This window comes from Triticum aestivum, chromosome 5B (assembly GCF_018294505.1).
Source record: "Triticum aestivum cultivar Chinese Spring chromosome 5B, IWGSC CS RefSeq v2.1, whole genome shotgun sequence".
NCBI classification, from domain to species: Eukaryota; Viridiplantae; Streptophyta; class Magnoliopsida; order Poales; family Poaceae; genus Triticum; species Triticum aestivum.
Window position 1 is genome coordinate 280,849,623 of NC_057807.1, and position 7,639 is coordinate 280,857,261.

A 7,639-nucleotide genomic window follows, 5' to 3' on the forward strand; every position below is an offset into this window, starting at 1 on the left:
TTTCTTTCACAATGTCCTGGAGCTCTTGCTGGACCTCGTTGACCCTGGCCTTGAGCTTCTTACGGGCAGCTTGCTCCTTGGCAGCTTTCTCCTCGGCTTCGGCCAGGGCCTTTTTAAGGGCCTCGACCTCGGTCGTCGCTCCTACACATATCATAACACTATGGTCAATACACATCATTTATTCTTTCCGAAAACATAGCGAGTCATTACATACCTTGCTGGTCTTCTAGCTGCTTCCTCGCTTGGCCGAGCTCCTCCTCGTCCCGCTCCAGTCTCTGCTTTAGTCCGGAGACTTCGGCAACGTATGAGGTCGCGGCCAGCAACGATGCCTGCTCATTCATACAAGACACATTTAGTTAGTTCCCTCTAAAAATGAATTGGTCCTCTGTCCGGCCTTGCTTTCCGAACACCGGACAGTGTCTCAGGGGCTAGTGTCTATATTGGGATTTTCTCTTTTGCGTTGCTCACCTCAAAACCTGTCAGCAGGCCACTGTAGGCTACGGTCAGTCCGCTCTTGACGGACTGAACCCTCTCAATCATTGTACCCATAAGGATACGATGTTCCTCCACAATGGAAATGCCTCGTACCGCTTCCAAACGATTGTCCGGTGCCCCTGGTTGGACAGAGGTCACCGGCGGAATAGGCACACCCCCTTCTTTTGAAGGAGGTTGCTGGCCGGACTCCGGAGCCGTATAGGTCTCCGGCATCGTATTCGACTGGGGGCCGAACCCAGCATGGCCCTCATCGCCACTCTCCATGGGGGACTGCTCCCCCATGTGTCCGGCGGCCGAGGTTTCGCCCTCTGGCGCCACCCTGACGACGACCTCCTGAGACTCTCCCTGGCATGGAAAAGTCCTTCGCGATAGCACCTCGGCGTCGCCCTTGGTCGTGGGAGAGTAAGCGGCCGGTGGTGACTCACTGGCCATCGCCTTTGAATCCAACGAACCTCTTGATGAGGATCGTTGGGAGCTGTCGTGGGCCGGACTGCAATAGCACAATTAACCATGTTAATACAATGAAGAGGAGAGGTCGAATACATGGACGAATACGAGTTTGGCAGTACTTACGATGCGGCCAGGGGCTTGTTTCGGGGGCGTCGCTCCGGACTGCTGTCGACATCCCACGCGTTGTTATCCGCAAGGGACCCTTTCCCCTTCTTGGGCGCCTCCGCCTCCAGATTTGTGGAGGCCTCCCTCTTCTTCCTCCCCCATCAGGGGGAGGGTTGCTTTCCTCCTCCTCCTCATCATCATCTTTGGCGGCAGAGGAGCGAGTCTTGTCTTCGGACATCACGTCTGAAGCACCCTTGCAACGGGGGCCACCCCGACCCCCCTTGGCCTTCTTCTTGGCCCTCTTCTCCGGCAGCTGATAGGGCGCCAGGACTAGCATCTTCGCCAGGAGTGGGATGACTGGTTCTTCGGGCAGCGGAGCTAAACATTGAATCCGCTCCACTTTCTCTGTCCATACCTGAAAGGACAAATTAGAAAAGTTTAGTTACCCTACTTGGACAAGCAAGTAGAGGGTACGCATTGAGATGTGAAGGACTTACCTCATTGGCGGGGTGGCCAAGATTGTGCCCACGGTTTGAGTTTATGGCCGGCGGCTTCTCGCCGCCCTTGAAGAGCAGCTTCCAGGCATCTTCGTGAGTGGTTCCGAAGAGCCTCACCAAGGTCTGGTGCTTCTTCGGATCGAATTCCCATAGAGGGGAGGTTCGGCTTTGGTAGGGGAGGATCTGGCAAACTAGCATAACCTGGATCACGTCGACGAGCTTGATGTTTCTGTCCACCATGCTTTGGATGCGCATTTCCAGCGCCATCAGCTCATCCGATGAAGACCAATTTGGGCCCTTCTCCATCCAGGAGGTCAGCCGCATTGGAGCTCCGGACTTGAATTCGGAAGCCGCGGCCAAGGTGGTGTCACGGGGCTCTGTGATATAGAACCACAACTTCTGCCACTCCTTGACAGTCTCCACAAACATGCCTTTGGGCCATGTAACATTGGGCTTCTTGCTCACCATGGCTACTCCGCACTCCGCGTGTTGGCCATCCACCACCGTCGGCTTCACGTTCAAGATCTTAAGCCACAGACCAAAGTGGGGCTGGATGCGGAGGAAAGCCTCGCACACGACAATGAATGCCGAGATGCTAAGGAAAGAGTTCCGGGCTGGATCATGGAAATCTAGCCCATAATAGAACATAAGTCCGCGGACGAAAGAGTGGAGTGGAAACCCTAACCCGCGGATGAAATGAGGGAGGAACACCACCCTCTCGTTGGGCTTCGGTGTAGGGATGACTTGCCCCTTGGCCGGAAGCCGGTGGGCGATCTCCTTCACCAGATACCCGGCCTCCCGAAGCTCGGCGATGTCCTTCTCCTTGACGGAGGAGGCCATCCACTTGCCTTGCCCTCCAGAGCAGGACATGGTTGAGAGCTTGCTCGAGGTGGAAGAGACGGGAACTTGGGCGCTGGAGCTCGAGAATGGAAGGGCAGAGGAACAAAGAAGGCATGGGTGAAGAAGGGGAATCCTTATCCCCTTATAAAGGCAGTGAATATCGAACGCCTCCCCACTCGCCTTAAAACTCGCCTATCCCCAAGGCCTGTGCAAACGGCACGGTTGGATTACCCACACCCGTATTGATGAGGATCCCGCAATAAGGGGACACGATCTCTGCTTTGACAAGACGTGCCAATGGAAACCGCATCTTGAAACACGGAACAGCAGACGAAAACGGTTCGAAATAATGATCGGCAGATGTGATGTCATCTTGCGAAAAGTTGCCAGCGGACGAGACTCGTGAAATATTATATTCTCTACGGCTCTGTGTGTGGTACTTGTATTGCAGATCCATACACGTTCATTGCGTCCGAAGACTATCTTGAAGTATTCGGAAAGGAGAACCCGCCTTGCAATGCCGAAGACAAACTGCGTGCCGGACACCTCGTCATTGAAGCCTGGTTCAGGGGCTACTGAGGGAGTCCTGGACTAAGGGGTCCTCGAGTGTCTGGCCTGTTGGACATGGACCGGACTAATGGGTTGTGAAGATACAAGACCGAAGACTCTCTCCTGTGTCCGGATGGGACTCTCCTTGGCATGGAAGGCAAGCTTGGCGACCGAATATGAAGATTCCTTTCTCTGTAACTGACTTTGTACAACCCTAGTCCCCTCCGGTGTCTATATAAATCGGAGGACTTAGTCCGGAAACATATACAGTCATACATGCTAGACTTCTAGGGTTTTAACCATTACGATCTCGTGGTAGATCAACTTTTGTAATACTCATATTCATCAAGATAAATCAAGCAGGAAGTAGGGTATTACCTCCATAGAGAGGGCTCGAACCTGGGTAAACATTGTGTCCCCCGTCCCCCGTCTCCTGTTACCGTTGATCTTAGACGCATAGTTCGGGGCCCCCTACCCGAGATCCATCGGTTTTGACACCGACAGGCACCATGAAGGAGGTTTGAGTCGTGCGAGAGGTCTGCGTAGATTGAGATCCATTCCACTGATTCACAACCACCACCATAGTCTTCACTACCATAGCACTCCAACATTAGATCGATCTTGTGCTTTGAGATTTCTATCATGATCTGCTATATTGTGAGACTCTTTTAAATCATTCATCTTAAAGAGCATTAACCATGTCCCTCGTGTGCAAACCGATCGTGATGCGTGAGTAGTTCCCTTGGGCTAAGGGCAGAGACATATCCTCATATCCCTTGCATGTGTTCTTAAGATAATCCATGGTATGTTCCTTTTTATATTATATTTGTAATGTGATATGGCACATTGTCTCTAATGATCTAGGGCTCAATGGCACCAGCCGCGTCGATGATCGGTACAAGGAGGAGGCAACCGACAAGGAGGTGCAAAGGAATACTCTTGAAGTCGGTGATAGTAAGGTGATGTGGGGTGACCAATAATCCTTGGGGAGGAAGACACATTCATGAAATGCTAAGGCGTTGGTCTGATTTGTCCTTAATAATCACGGTAACCCTGTGAATCCAAGGGATCTTGGTTGGAAAATGAGTACATGATGCAATGGTAGTTGGTCATGGTGTCCTTTGTACGCATCACACACTTATATTTTATAAAGAATTTATTTTATATGATGCTAATATTTATTATTTGTCAATTGAAAGCACTTTATTTTACCTATCAATTGTTTATCATTCGAAAGCACTTTATTTTTATTATCACGAATGCTAATTGCTTAGCTTCTCCTTAGCTTGTTTCCATCATGTTGCGTACAACAATTGTCATTTCCCATATTTTTTTGTTTTTAAACAAATTGCAGCACCTCAAATTCGGTGAACAAAGAACAAACGAAACATTGTGCATTTACATAACGCCACCTTGCAAGCACCAACAATTCCCATGGATTCTATAAACCTAAGTCTCTAGGGAAGAAGTATGATAATGCATGATCGAAGCGAGATCAAAGGGATCACACTACAACTTCCCTTACTGATAGTGGCAATACTCCCTGAAGTTTATTTCTCCAGAACTAGTCGCAAAACTCCCTTCTACCCAACTCCAAGTCCGTGAAATGAAATTAGAGTCCTGGTGGCTAGTGGCGGTTCATGTGTCACGATTGCAATTGCACATTCATAGGGAGCATTTCTTAGGTTCTTATGACATCATTTTTGGTGCAGATTTGTTGAGGCTGTACAATTTTGTGGATGTTAATTATATCACAACAGTGACGAACATTACCGACACTTTTTGTCAAACAAGCACACTATCATTGGAACACTTGCCCTCACTTCCCTTATGTAGGCAACTACTATCGCAGATAAACTCATGGGAAAAGTTGTTTATGAACTATTTCTCTACATAGCCACCACAACCGAAGACGCACTAGTTGCACCTGCCCCCTCCCCCCTTCAACGTTACAATGAGTTTATAGTAATATGATGACCTTTCCAAAGAGACATTTGGGCTACCTCTAACTACGTTATGTGACACTCCATCCTTTTCATTCATGATGCTAAAATTATAAATCATGGATCATACATCATGCCTCATCAGCAGAATGATTCCTTTTTGCTCCCACTATCATGCGGCCTCGGTCCCTAGTCCGCTCCATAGAACAAACATGCACTTGTGTTGCCACTATTAGATCTAGACCTAGATGCATTTGAATAAAGATGAGTAAAAACAAAAATAAAAAACTCTAAGAGTGGATCTCGTAGATTTGAGCATTCTCTCACCTAACCTCATCTTCCAGCCGTCGTTTCGGGGACATATGCACACCAGTCTATGTGGAAAGCCTTGCGGGCAGGAGGGACGAGGTTGGAGTGCCCCTAACACAACTAAGGGAAAGGTGGATAAGATGATGGGGGAGAAGTGGGAAGCAGGGAAAAGGGATGGGCTCGACTAGGTTGGATTGAGTTTGTATGGCGGCCACTTCGATAGACTACAAAAGCTCAAGGTTGTATTTTCGAAAGTTTTACACCCTCCATTGTATCTATAATGGACGGACCAGATAACTAGTTGACATCATATGGTTTTGGGAAATTCGTTTTGAATTTGACACCCTACATCTATCAAGGTAGTCATTATATCAAGTTTTACTCGTTAGTAAGAATAGAAGGTGAGGCTGCTTCAACTCATAACGAGACTATTCCAGGACATAAGTCTGGGATTATCTGAGGTCGCTAGTCCCACATGGAAGCTGTCCTAGAACCGTCGGCAGGTTAAGAGTAAATAGTCACAAGGTTTGCACATCTCATCGGATGTGAAGATACACTGGAACCCCATTATCTTTATTGGGAGCAATTTCTTTTCTCGTCTTCTCGCCCTGACATAGTGCTTTTGTTTGTGTTATTAAATGATTGAACATGTGGAGTCCATTTACTCATATTTAATGTAGTACTAGTTCTTTTGTTGTGAGTGTACGTATGATACCTAGTTGGACATTGATAACAAGAGTTTAATAAATTATTAATTTAATAGGTTCTTTTTAATTAGCATAAAGACATATATTCCTAGTTTATTATCCGTCGATCACTTATCCTCATCAAAGGATAAGCCATTTTGTGGGTTTTGCGTAAAATTTGATACTTATGGGCAAGTGGATGTTTCTTTTAAGAAAATTGCTTATTACAAAATGCGATGAATGAAACAACTTGTACGCGAGCACGCATACTGGATGCTTATATCATGGTCATAATAATATAGGAAATTCACAGGCAAAAAAGACAATAATAGCAGAGGAATAAAGTAACACGGAGAGGAGGAGGCGCGCGAAGAGAGAAGAGCACGGCGCGCCGAAGAGCGAACAAACGCAACACACACATGCGCCGTGCGCCGCGGTTGACAGCCATGCCTTCTGTCACCCGGTTCTTTGGTGTCAGGATAGTACAGACGATTCCCCTCAAAAAAAAAGGATAGTACAGATGATGGGAAGACCGTCTGGGTGGTAAGCTCTAGACAGCGTGTGAGACACCCGCCAGCCATTGACATGTGGGCCATGGCCCACGCTTCAGTCTGATATTAGGCGTATGCGTACAGTGATTAGCCTCTTGTACGAGCATCACAAAAGAGTTCACCGGCTCCTCAGAGTTTCACCACTTTCCACACCCCTCCGCCATTTCTCTTCCCCCCTCCCTCAATCTCTCTGCTCTCTTCCGTTTCATGGCCGTAGGAGAAATCGGCGACAAGAAACCCCGACCGCGGCTTGCCGGCGCAGGCGAGCAGGTTCAGATTCGAGGTATGATCTCGCTCTCTCTCCCACTCCCTCTCTCTCTCTCTCTCTCTCCCGGCGAAAGGGACCTTTTACCGAAAAAGGATTTCCTCCCGCTTTGTATTCCAAAGCAAACCACCATTGACACATCGCAATGCTGGGGCGAGCAGCACATCAAGCCCAAAGAAAAAGAGGAAGAAAGGAAGAAAAAAAAACTAAAAACGGCAAAGATACAAGATACCAAAGGAGCCACTAACAAGACTCGAATACACCAAGCACAAGCTTGAACATCGAAGCCCTCGGCGAACAGGAGCCAACACACGCCGCGGCTGAGCCGAGGTAGATCCCGCTGCAGGAGGATTGTCACGCTCTGTCATCCCCCTTGGGCCAAGCCATCCGGTCCGCCATTCGTCTCTACCTCCGAAGAGAGCCCCCTGCCCTCTAGTCCTGGATCGGAGGACACTACGCCGTCGACAGGCAGAGTCGCTCACCCCTGAGCTCGCATGACCAAGACCAACAGGTTGCCGGGAGGGGACGACAAACACAACGACCGCACCAGGCAGCCGCACCACCGAGCATCGCCAACGCCGCGCGCCGGCGCCAACATCAACCGCAGGTGGCCGAGCATGGACACCACTGACGATATCCGGCAGCCACCTCCCATGCCAAGGCCTCGACCACCACTCCGTCGCACCAAGGTGGTGTTTTCAAGAAGAAAAACGACGCCGGAGCGCCGTCACCACCCAATCCGGAGATTTGGGGCTTTCACCCGGGACGAGGAAGGGAGGGCGAGGGGGGGATTGCGAAGCCGCCTTCAAGAAGGGGAACGACGCCGGAGCGCCGCCGGCATCGTGGCCGCAGAGAACAGCCAAGGGGTTTCCCCCAATCCATCCCCCGAAAGGAAGCACCATCGCCAGATCTGCTCCCAGGGCAAACGGGGAAGCCCCAGGAGCCAGCC